The 13813-nt window shown below is 40.3% G+C and overlaps 1 pseudogene; it reads left to right on the top strand.

Moving 5' to 3' along the window:
- LOC117487133 overlaps positions 1–13813 on the top strand; it is a 49433-nt pseudogene that overhangs the window by 5758 nt on the left and 29862 nt on the right.

Below are 13813 nucleotides of genomic sequence, written 5' to 3' on the forward strand. Positions count from 1 at the left end.
TTGTGTTAACCACAGACCTTATTTCAGGATAACAACCAAAAACACATTCAGAAAACCATTGACCGCCAAACCAGGGGACAGGAAGTGGTTTAAGGACCAATTCAGAATTTCAGTTTTTGTCCAATGGTCATGTTCTGTGTTTAATATCCAACAAGTACTATTCAAGTAGGTCTTGAGAGTCTTTCTTCAAATGGATGCATAACTTTTGGTACTTTTCACTGGTTTGAGTCACACTTTCCCCTGAAATACACTAGATGGGAAGGTGGGATCTGTGCCCCTTTTTTCTCATATTCACCCTCTGTCTGAAACCAGAGCCCAGTCTGCTCTGATTGGTTAGCTGGCCGGCTCTGTTGTGATTGGTCAACCTCTTAGAGATGTCCCGCCCTTTAGCCTATCACGTACAATGTGTTGGAGCGCTAGCCAATAGGAGCGCGAGTGTTCAGTTATTCTGGAACTCGGGGATTTTAGCCTTTGCAGACCATTTACATGCACTAAAACCAATAGGCGCTTTCACACCGCAGTACTTTTCCCACAAAGGTTCATCAGAACTCTTTAGTTCTCATGAACTAAGTACAGATCGCGTTCACACCGGGATAAGTTCCTGGGGGAGGATTAGGCAAATGAAGCCGCTGACGTCACTTCGTCTTCTTCTGCTTTGGGTTTACTGGCAGGCCGCAAACCACTTCACGGCGTATACTGCCACCCGGAGTCCCCGGCCGGAAGTCCCCGGAGTTGGGGACTGGCTTCAGTAGAAGCTGCTGGGACTCCCAGCAGCTTCTACTGAAGCCTTCCGAGTAAATCGCCAGAACGCCGACACCTCCTCATCTCCACCGCTCCCATGTTTTATTTTGTGTTGCCATAAGTTAGTCTCTCTGCATTTGTGCGCTGGGCTAATGCTAATGCTAATAATGCTAATGCGAGGATAATAAAATGGCGGCTTCACAAAACCTTTTGGGAGTTTTACGGGGCGTGGTTTGCAATCCGCCCAGCCAATCAGACATAGGAACCTTTTTCTCCCACGAAAGTCCCTGCTCTCTAGCAGGGACTGAAAAGAGGGTAAAAAGGTTCATGAACTCATTTTAGTTCCGGATTTTTTTGGTGTGAACGCGACATTTCGGAACTATATCGGAACTAAAGTGGGAAAAGTACTGCGGTGTGAACGCGCCTAATATCACACACTACAAGAGAGGGAAAACATCAACCTTTTTTACCTAATGCAACATATTCTCCCTCTTCCTGTGTAGAAAGGAAAATATATATAATTGTCATTTTTCATCATTAATTGAAGGAGGAATAAATACATATATAAATAAGCGTTATGGTCCTTTAATCATCCAGACACTGTGAGCAAATCAGTGGTATTTAAGTGGATATTTACAGTCTTTGATACGCTCTTTAAAGAGTGCAAATGGCACACAGAAACACGGGGACCTTGAGTCGTTTCATCTGGTTTGCAGAAGAAGTGAGTAAGCGTCTCTGCCTGAATTGGATGGAGATTAAATAGCATCTGTATTGGCTGCAGTGAAAGTCTAAACTACAGTATCTGACGCTGTTTATCCTCTGATTTTGTCGAGTGTGTACACTTAAATACTTTGGCTTTTTGTTGGGGATTTGACCTGACAGATTTGCTCTTTCATTTCCTGCTTTTATGCCCACAGTTTTAACGAAAGAAACCAGCAGGAAGTTGCATCAAAACTCCTGCATTTCATCCTTTTTGTACGAAATGTATCAGATGATTTCAGTGTTTCACTGATTTTCAACCTTTTTCTCAATAAAATCCCTTTTGAATCAATGATAGTGTAGGTGCCATAACGCTACTTAGCCCAAGTTCATTATTTGTATTATTATTATTATTTGTTTACGTCACTTTTATTTGTTTGTTGAGCACTTCCGGTAATTGTCACATGGGTGTGGTTTGTGTATATAAGTCACCTGTTTCATGTCGAGTGCGGATGACAGAGGGTGAGCTTGTGCTGTCGTTTTTCCTGTTGACCGTTTTGTCCATACAGTAGTTACTGTGTTTTGATTTAGTTTGTTTAAATATCCTAAAACTATCAGTATGGACTTTCTCTTCGAAAACGCGTCACAGTTTATAGCCAAGCTTAGCCTCTCGGTGACTCAAACTGAACTGGAAATTGAGCCGCCACAGATATAATTGACTATATCATGGAAATATCACATACAGTTCAGTGCATGAGGATGCTAAATAAATGATAAACTGTACATTTAACCCTAAAAGCATGTAAATATGAGGGAAATTGGGTAAAACTGATGATTTTTCAGCAGATTATATTAGTTTTCCTTCAGACTCAGACTTCCTCTTCCTCAGTGAGGGTTTCTTATCGTCCAGACTGTGATCATTGTCAGCTGCTAACACAGACAGTCTTCTCACTTTAAAGGAACACTCAGTCTTTCTGAATTATGTAACAGGACATCTTCGCTCTTCATCTCTTATATCAAAATCCCCCTTATGTGTATTTATTTTTGAAAAAAGGGGGATTAATACGTTATCCAATTTCAAATCCCTGGGATCAAATAAGTCATCTTACTTGTTTAATAATAATAATAATAATGATTATTTGACAAAATGATCCAGTAAATATGTAAGGATAATTTAAATCATGGAAATTCAACCTTACACATTTGGTCAAAAGATATCTTGATTTTCTTCTTATTATAATAGTAATAATAAAGATAATAATAATAATACAATTAAAAGATATCCTCCCTTCCTCCCTACTCTTCATCCTGTTTCCTTCCCCTCTTCCTCCTCTCATGTTTCTGGAGAATCTGCTGCTCTCAGTTCTCGGCTGCTGTGGAGGCAGTGAATGAGTCCTGGAGGAGCAGCTGATTATTTTCTGAGCTTGTTTTTAACTCCATTGTTCGGCACAGAGCTCCGTTATGTAACGCCTCCTCGGGATGTTCGGTCCGATTCTCCGTCTTCACGAGCAGAGGTGAAAATATAGTTCGGTCCTGAAATAACTCGGGGTCAAAGCGACGAGCATTTCCCGTTTTTGTCCTCCCACACAGCGAGAACAATACTTCTGGAAATAAAACTTCCACACAACTGTTTCTCCTGGTGGGAAGTAGCTTTAAAGAGTCCTCTCCTGCTGTTGTTCTGGTGTATATCAGTATGTAGTGTGTCTACTTTAAAGAGTCCTCTCCTGCTGATGTTCAGGTGTATGTCAGTATGTAGTGTCTCTACTTTAAAGAGTCCTCTCCTGCTGATGTTCAGGTGTATATCAGTATGTAGTGTCTCTACTTTAAAGAGTCCCCTCCTGCTGATGTTCAGGTGTATATCAGTATGTAGTGTCTCTACTTTAAAGAGTCCTCTCCTGCTGATGTTCAGGTGTATATCAGTATGTAGTATCTCTACTTTAAAGAGTGCTCTCCTGCTGATGTTCAGGTGTATATCGGTATATAGTGTCTCTACTTTAAAGAGTCCTCTCCTGCTGATATTCAGGTGTATGTCAGTATGTAGTGTCTCTACTTTAAAGAGTCCCCTCCTGCTGATGTTCAGGTGTATATCTGTATGTAGTGTCTCTACTTTAAAGAGTCCTCTCCTGCTGATGTTCAGGTGTATATCAGTATGTAGTGTCTCTACTTTAAAGAGTCCTCTCCTGCTGATATTCAGGTGTATATCAGTATGTAGTGTCTCTACTTTAAAGAGTCCTCTCCTGCTGATATTCAGGTGTATATCAGTATGTAGTGTCTCTACTTTAAAGAGTCCTCTCCTGCTGATGTTCAGGTGTATATCAGTATGTAGTGTCTCTACTTTAAAGAGTCCTCTCCTGCTGATGTTCAGGTGTACTTTGTACTTTTTGACTGTGCAGTTTGATGTAACATTTGAGAAGTCATTCTAAACGGAGAGGTTAGTTTCTCTCTCTGTGTGTCGCAGGTTTTTATTTGATCAGCTGTCACAGAGTTGGCTCAGTTTTTAGTCTTTTGAAGGTTAATCCATCAAACCGGTTTAATGAGCTTTTATTCCGGGCGCTGATGCATGAAAACTGGGAAAAAACTAAAGCGTTTATTGTGCCTTCCTTTTGTTTCAGGTGATATTAAATAACACACACACACACACACACACACACACACACCACACACACACACACACACACACACACACACACACACACACACACACACACACACCACACACACACACACACACACACACACACACACACACACACACACACACACAGACACACACACACACACACACACACACACACACACACACACACACGCTAAACACTGCATGGAGGTTTCAAAAGTGCCTCGTCGGTTTCTCACTGTGTGTTTGGATCGTTAAAGTCGCTCCTCAGATTCATTAAAGACCAGAGAAATATTAAACTAAGTCCTGGAAGAGTTTCTGAGCTGCAGAGGAGGAACAGGAAGGGATTAGTTTCCGTTCTGAACGACAGGAAGTGAATTCAGAACCTCTGATTAGTGTTCTCTGAAGAGGGGAGGAACAATTGAAGCAGACATCACGTTCATTTCATTTATTGAAGCGCCTCAGAGTACGTGCAACACTTTGAGTAGAGACACTACATACTGATATACACCTGAACATCAGCAGGAGAGGACTCTTTAAAGTAGAGACACTACATACTGATATACACCTGAACATCAGCAGGAGAGGACTCTTTAAAGTAGAGACACTACACACTGATATACACCTGAACATCAGCAGGAGAGGACTCTTTAAAGTAGAGACACTACACACTGATATACACCTGAACATCAGCAGGAGAGGACTCTTTAAAGTAGAGACACTACATACTGATATACACCTGAACATCAGCAGGAGAGGACTCTTTAAAGTAGAGACACTACATACTGATATACACCTGAACATCAGCAGGAGAGGACTCTTTAAAGTAGAGACACTACATAACTGATATACACCTGAACATCAGCAGGAGAGGACTCTTTAAAGTAGAGACACCACATATGATATACACCTGAACCTCAGCAGGAGAGGGACTCTTTAAAGTAGAGACACTACATACTGATATACACCTGAACATCAGCAGGAGAGGACTCTTTTACAAGTAGAGACACTACACACTGATATACACCTTGAACTCAGCAGGAGAGGACTCTTTACAGTAGAGACACTTACACACTGATATACACATGAACATCCGCAGACGAGGACTCTTTAAAGTAGAGACACTACATACTGATATACAACCTGAACATCAGCAGGAGAGGACTCTTTCTAAAGTAGAGACACTACACACTGCTATTCACACCTGAACATCAGCTAGCGAGAGGACTCTTTTAAAGTAGGAGACACTACACCACTGATATACACTCGAACATCAGCAGGAGAGGACTCTTTAAAGTAGAGACACTACATACTGATATACACCTGAACATCAGCAGGAGAGGACTCTTTAAAGTAGAGACACTACATACTGATATACACCTGAACATCAGCAGGAGAGGACTCTTTAAAGTAGAGACACTACATACTGATATACACCTGAACATCAGCAGGAGAGGACTCTTTAAAGTAGAGACACCACATACTGATATACACCTGAACATCAGCAGGAGAGGACTCTTTAAAGTAGAGACACTACATACTGATATACACCTGAACATCAGCAGGAGAGGACTCTTTAAAGTAGAGACACTACATACTGATATACACCTGAACATCAGCAGGAGAGGACTCTTTAAGTAGAGACACTACATACTGAATATACACCTGAACATCAGCAGGAGAGGACTCTTTAAAGTAGAGACACTACATACTGATATACACCTGAACATCAGCAGGAGAGGACTCTTTAAAGTAGAGACACTAACATACTGATATACACCTGAACATCAGCAGGAGAGGACTCTTTAAAGTAGAGACAACTACTACTGATATACACCTGAACATCAGCAGGGAGGAGACTCTTTAAAGTAGAGACACTACATACTGATATACACCTGAACATCAGCAGGAGAGGACTCTTTAAAGTAGAGACACTACATACTGATATACACCTGAACATCAGCAGGAGAGGACTCTTTAAAGTAGAGACACTACATACTGATATACACCTGAACATCAGCAGGAGAAGGACTCTTTAAAGTAGAGACACTACATACTGATATACACCTGAACATCAGCAGGAGAGGACTCTTTAAAGTAGAGACACTACAATACTGATATACACCTGAACATCAGCAGGAGAGGACTCTTTAAAGTAGAGACACTACATACTGATATACACCTGAACATCAGCAGGAGAGGACTCTTTAAAGTAGAGACACTACATACTGATATACACCTGAACATCAGCAGGAGAGGACTCTTTAAAGTAGAGACACTACATACTGATATACACCTGAACATCAGCAGGAGAGGACTCTTTAAAGTAGAGACACCACATACTGATATACACCTGAACCTCAGCAGGAGAGGACTCTTTAAAGTAGAGACACTACATACTGATATACACCTGAACCTCAGCAGGAGAGGACTCTTTAAAGTAGAGACACTACATACTGATATACACCTGAACATCAGCAGGAGAGGACTCTTTAAAGTAGAGACACTACATACTGATATACACCTGAACATCAGCAGGAGAGGACTCTTTAAAGTAGAGACACTACATACTGATATACACCTGAACATCAGCAGGAGAGGACTCTTTAAAGTAGAGACACTACATACTGATATACACCTGAACATCAGCAGGAGAGGACTCTTTAAAGTAGAGACACCACATACTGATATACACCTGAACCTCAGCAGGAGAGGACTCTTTAAAGTAGAGACACTACATACTGATATACACCTGAACATCAGCAGGAGAGGACTCTTTAAAGTAGAGACACTACATACTGATATACACCTGAACATCAGCAGGAGAGGACTCTTTAAAGTAGAGACACTACACACTGATATACACCTGAACATCAGCAGGAGAGGACTCTTTAAAGTAGAGACACTACATACTGATATACACCTGAACATCAGCAGGAGAGGACTCTTTAAAGTAGAGACACTACATACTGATATACACCTGAACATCAGCAGGAGAGGACTCTTTAAAGTAGAGACACTACACACTGATATACACCTGAACATCAGCAGGAGAGGACTCTTTAAAGTAGAGACACTACATACTGATATACACCTGAACATCAGCAGGAGAGGACTCTTTAAAGTAGAGACACTACATACTGATATACACCTGAACATCAGCAGGAGAGGACTCTTTAAAGTAGAGACACTACATACTGATATACACCTGAACATCAGCAGGAGAGGACTCTTTAAAGTAGAGACACCTACATACTGATATACACCTGAACCTCAGCAGGAGAGGACTCTTTAAAGTAGAGACACTACATACTGATATACACCTGAACATCAGCAGGAGAGGACTCTTTAAAGTAGAGACACTACATACTGATATACACCTGAACATCAGCAGGAGAGGACTCTTTAAAGTAGAGACACTACATACTGATATACACCTGAACCTCAGCAGGAGAGGGACTCTTTAAGTAGAGAAACACTATAAACTGAACATCAGAGAGAGGACTAAGTAGAGACCTACATACTGATATACACTGAACATCAGCAGGAGAGGACTCTTTAAAGTAGAGACACTACATACTGATATACACCTGAACATCAGCAGGAGAGGACTCTTTAAAGTAGAGACACTACATACTGATATACACCTGAACATCAGCAGGAGAGGACTCTTTAAAGTAGAGACACTACATACTGATATACACCTGAACATCAGCAGGAGAGGACTCTTTAAAGTAGAGACACTACATACTGATATACACCTGAACATCAGCAGGAGAGGACTCTTTAAAGTAGAGACACTACACACTGATATACACCTGAACATCAGCAGGAGAGGACTCTTTATAGTAGAGACACTACATACTGATATAACACCTGAACATCAGCAGGAGAGGACTCTTTAAAGTAGAGACACTACATACTGATATACACCTGAACATCAGCAGGAGAGGACTCTTTAAAGTAGAGACACTACATACTGATATACACCTGAACATCAGCAGGAGAGGACTCTTTAAGTAGAGACACCACATACTGATATACACCTGAACCTCAGCAGGAGAGGACTCTTTAAAGTAGAGACACTACATACTGATATACCCCTGAACATCAGCAGGAGAGGACTCTTTAAAGTAGAGACACTACATACTGATATACACCTGAACATCAGCAGGAGAGGACTCTTTAAAGTAGAGACACTACATACTGATATACACCTGAACCTCAGCAGGAGAGGACTCTTTAAAGTAGAGACACTACATACTGATATACACCTGAACATCAGCAGGGAGAGGACTCTTTAAAGTAGAGACACTACATACTGATATACACCTGAACATCAGCAGGAGAGGACTCTTTAAAGTAGAGACACTACACACTGATATACACCTGAACATCAGCAGGAGAGGACTCTTTAAAGTAGAGACACTACATACTGATATACACCTGAACATCAGCAGGAGAGGACTCTTTAAAGTAGAGACACTACATACTGATATACACCTGAACATCAGCAGGAGAGGACTCTTTAAGTAGAGACACTACACACTGATATACACCTGAACATCAGCAGGAGAGGACTCTTTAAAGTAGAGACACTACATACTGATATACACCTGAACATCAGCAGGAGAGGACTCTTTAAAGTAGAGACACTACATACTGATATACACCTGAACATCAGCAGGAGAGGACTCTTTAAAGTAGAGACACTACATACTGATATACACCTGACATCAGCAGGAGAGGACTCTTTAAAGTAGAGACACCACATACTGAATATACACCTGAACCTCAGCAGGAGAGGACTCTTTAAAGTAGAGACACTACATACTGATATACACCTGAACATCAGCAGGAGAGGACTCTTTAAAGTAGAGACACTACATACTGATATACACCTGAACATCAGCAGGAGAGGACCTCTTTAAAGTAGAGACACTACATACTGATATACACCTGAACATCAGCAGGAGAGGACTCTTTAAAGTAGAGACACTACATACTGATATACACCTGAACATCAGCAGGAGAGGACTCTTTAAAGTAGAGACACTACATACTGATATACACCTGAACATCAGCAGGAGAGGACTCTTTAAAGTAGAGACACTACATACTGATATACACCTGAACATCAGCAGGAGAGGACTCTTTAAAGTAGAGACACTACATACTGATATACACCTGAACATCAGCAGGAGAGGACTCTTTAAAGTAGAGACACTACATACTGATATACACCTGAACCTCAGCAGGCGAGGACTCTTTAAAGTAGAGACACTACATACTGATATACACCTGAACATCAGCAGGAGAGGACTCTTTAAAGTAGAGAAACTACATACTGATATACACCTGAACATCAGCAGGAGAGGACTCTTTAAGTAGAGGACACTACATACTGATATACACCTGACATCAGCAGGAGAGGACTCTTTAAAGTAGAGACACTACATACTGATATACACCCTGAACATCAGCAGGAGAGGACTCTTTAAAGTAGAGACCCTACATACTGATATAAACCTGAACATCAGCAGGAGAGGACTCTTTAAAGTAGAGACACTACATACTGATATACCCCTGAACATCAGCAGGAGAGGACTCTTTAAAGTAGAGACACTACATACTGATATACACTGAACATCAGCAGGAGAGGACTCTTTAAAGTAGAGACACTACATACTGATATACACCTGAACTAATCAGCAGGAGAGGACTCTTTAAAGTAGAGACACTACATACTGATATACACCTGAACATCAGCAGGAGAGGACTCTTTAAAGTAGAGACACTACATACTGATATACACCTGAACATCAGCAGGAGAGGACTCTTTTAAAGTAGAGACACTACATACTGATATACACCTGAACATCAGCAGGAGAGGACTCTTTAAAGTAGAGACACTACATACTGATATACACCTGAACATCAGCAGGAGAGGACTCTTTAAAGTAGAGACTACACATACTGATATACACCTGAACATCAGCAGGAGAGGACTCTTTAAAGTAGAGACACTACATACTGATATACACCTGAACATCAGCAGGAGAGGACTCTTTAAAGTAGAGACACTACATACTGATATACACCTGAACATCAGCAGGAGAGGACTCTTTAAAGTAGAGACACTACATACTGATATACACCTGAACATCAGCAGGAGAGGACTCTTTAAAGTAGAGACACTACATACTGATATACACCTGAACATCAGCAGGAGAGGACTCTTTAAAGTAGAGACACTACATACTGATATACACCTGAACATCAGCAGGAGAGGACTCTTTAAAGTAGAGACACTACATACTGATATACACCTGAACATCAGCAGGAGAGGACTCTTTTAAAGTAGAGACACTACATACTGATATTACACCTGAACATCAGCAGGAGAGGACTCTTTTAAAGTAGAGACACTACATACTGATATACACCTGAACATCAGCAGGAGAGGGACTCTTTAAAGTAGAGACACTACATACTGATTACACCTGAACATCAGCAGGAGAGGACTCTTTAAGTAGAGACACTACATACTGATATACACCTGAACATCAGCAGGAGAGGACTCTTTAAAGTAGAGCACACTATTCTTTTTTTTTTTTGTGGGGGGGGGGGGGACCCTACATACTGAATACACCTGAACCAGCAGGAGAGGACTCTTTAAAGTAGAGACACTACATACTGATATACACCTGAACATCAGCAGGAGAGGACTCTTTAAGTAGAGGACCACTACATTACTGATTACACCTGAACATCAGCAGGAGAGGACTCTTTAAAGTAGAGACACCACATACTGATATACACCTGAACATCAGCAGGAGAGGACTCTTTAAAGTAGAGACACTACATACTGATATACACCTGAACATCAGCAGGAGAGGACTCTTTAAAGTAGAGACACTACATACTGATATACACCTGAACATCAGCAGAGAGGACTCTTTAAAGTAGAGACACCACATACTGATATACACCTGAACTCAGCAGGAGAGGACTCTTTAAAGTAGAGACACTACATACAGATATACACTGAACATCAGCAGGAGAGGACTCTTTAAAGTAGAGACACTACATACTGATATACACCTGAACATCAGCAGGAGAGGACTCTTAAAGTAGAGACACACATAGATATACACCTGAACTCAGCAGGAGAGGACTCTTTAAAGTAGAGACACTACATACTGATATACACCTGAACATCAGCAGGAGAGGACTCTTTAAAGTAGAGACACTACATACTGATATACACCTGAACATCAGCAGGAGAGGACTCTTTAAAGTAGAGACACACGTACTGATATACACCTGAACTCAGCAGGAGAGGAGTCTTTAAAGTAGAGACACTACATACTGATATACACCTGAACATCAGCAGGAGAGGACTCTTTAAAGTAGAGACACTACATACTGATATACACCTGAACATCAGCAGGAGAGGACTCTTAAAGTAGAGACACTACATACTGATATACACCTGAACATCAGCAGGAGAGGACTCTTTAAAGTAGAGACACTACATACTGATATACACCTGACATCAGCAGGAGAGGACTCTTTAAAGTAGAGACACCACATACTGATATACACCTGAACCTCAGCAGGAGAGGACTCTTTTAAAGTAGAGACACTACATACTGATATACACCTGAACATCAGCAGGAGAGGACTCTTTAAAGTAGAGGACACTACATACTGATATACACCTGAACATCAGCAGGAGAGGGACTCTTTAAAGTAGAGACACTACATACTGATATACACCTGAACATCAGCAGGAGAGACTCTTTTAAAGTAGAGACACTACATACAGATATACACCTGAACATCAGCAGGAGAGGACTCTTTAAAGTAGAGACACTACATACTGATATACACCTGAACATCAGCAGGAGGGGACTCTTTAAAGTAGAGACACTACATAACTGATATACACCTGACCATCAGCAGGAGAGGACTCTTTAAAGTAGAGGACACTACATACTGATATACACCTGAACATCAGCAGGAGAGGACTCTTTAAAGTAGAGACATACATACAGATATACACCTGAACATCAGCAGGAGAGGACTCTTTAAAGTAGAGACACTACATACTGATATACACCTGAACATCAGCAGGAGGGGACTCTTTAAAGTAGAGACACTACATACTGATATACACCTGAACATCATCAGGAGAGGACTCTTTAAAGTAGAGACACTACATACTGATACACCTTTGAAGCTGTCGTGTGAGTGGTTGATGTCGACCTGTCCGTGATCTCCTCCCAATGCATGCTGGGAAACTCTGCAGCCCATTATGACCCTGAATGGCAGAGACTGGAAATGAATGAGTGGAAATGAATGAAAGTATTTTTTTCTGAATCCGCTCCTCTGACATTTCAAAGACTGACATGTCGTTGAGGATTCCTCGGCGGGCGAAATGTTAACGTGTAAACATCGCAGCAATTACCCAGCATTCTCAGCAGCTCACGAGAGGAAGTGATTCATGGAGGAAAGATATACATGTGTGTGTTTGGGATGTTGACTTTTATGATGGGTTTAATTCTCTTTGTTGGTGTGAAGGAAGGAAAGTGTCTCCGTGGTGCCTTCAAGGACACTCAGACATGTGAGAGAGGAGAGGATGCAACATTTAAATGCTGATTTAACTCAAAGAAGACATTTATAAAACAACATGTCTGATTCAGGAAAAAGGGTTTCCAGGTGTTTGGGAGTACTGCTGTGTGTTTAAAAAAAGACATGTAATATCGATCATTCATAATAAATGAATAAATACAATTATTTATTATTCATTTAATGTATTTAATTTATTTTTAGAGCAATAATGACATTAATTCCAGTACAAATAATTATTAAATAAATACAAATAATTATGAAAAACATATTTTTGAAAAAGTGCAAAATAATCGGTGTAAATTAAAATAAAATGAAAAAACTAATTATAATAGATAATATTGGTAAATAAATTAAATAACCTACAAATAATAATAATAATAATAATAATAAATAAATAAAACCATAAAAATGAGTCTGTATAAATTAAAAATTAAAATAATTGTTCATATCAAATATTAATTAATTATAATAAATAATATTCTTAATAATAATATCAATAATAATACAAATAATGCTTTTACTGCATTGTAATAAATGTAAATACTGTACAATAAAATCTATAAAATAAATAAGAATATGGGTACATTTGATCTCTTCCTCTAAATTAATTAAGTATTGATCTGATATTGGAAATCAATCATAAACACACACATATACATATATATTGAGGGTATCATATATATATATATATAAATACATGTATATTTAGACATGGAGAGGGTCTGCGGTCGTCGGGCAGGATGGGAGTTTTAAAAAAACGGGGGGAAACTGCGAAAAAACTGTTCAACTGGTTCCCATAGCAACAGCGAGCATGTAGATCAGGGGGCTTTTTTCCCACACACACACACACACACACACACACACACACACACACACACACACACACACACACACACACAGTGACAGTGACAGTGTGAGGTTAGCACAGGATTCCCTGCTATTCCAGTTTCTATGACAACTCACAACTCCTCCTCCTCCTCCTCCTCTTCCTCTTCGTCTCGGCGGCCATTAGAGTCCTGATGCTTCTCCTCAGCAGCTTTGTGCTAATCAGACGCTAATTACAACCACCGCTGATTAATACGGGAGATAATTAGACGTTTAATAATGTCTTTAGTCGAG

The sequence above is a fragment of the Trematomus bernacchii genome, unplaced genomic scaffold (assembly GCF_902827165.1).
Source record: "Trematomus bernacchii unplaced genomic scaffold, fTreBer1.1, whole genome shotgun sequence".
Classification (NCBI taxonomy): domain Eukaryota; kingdom Metazoa; phylum Chordata; class Actinopteri; order Perciformes; family Nototheniidae; genus Trematomus; species Trematomus bernacchii.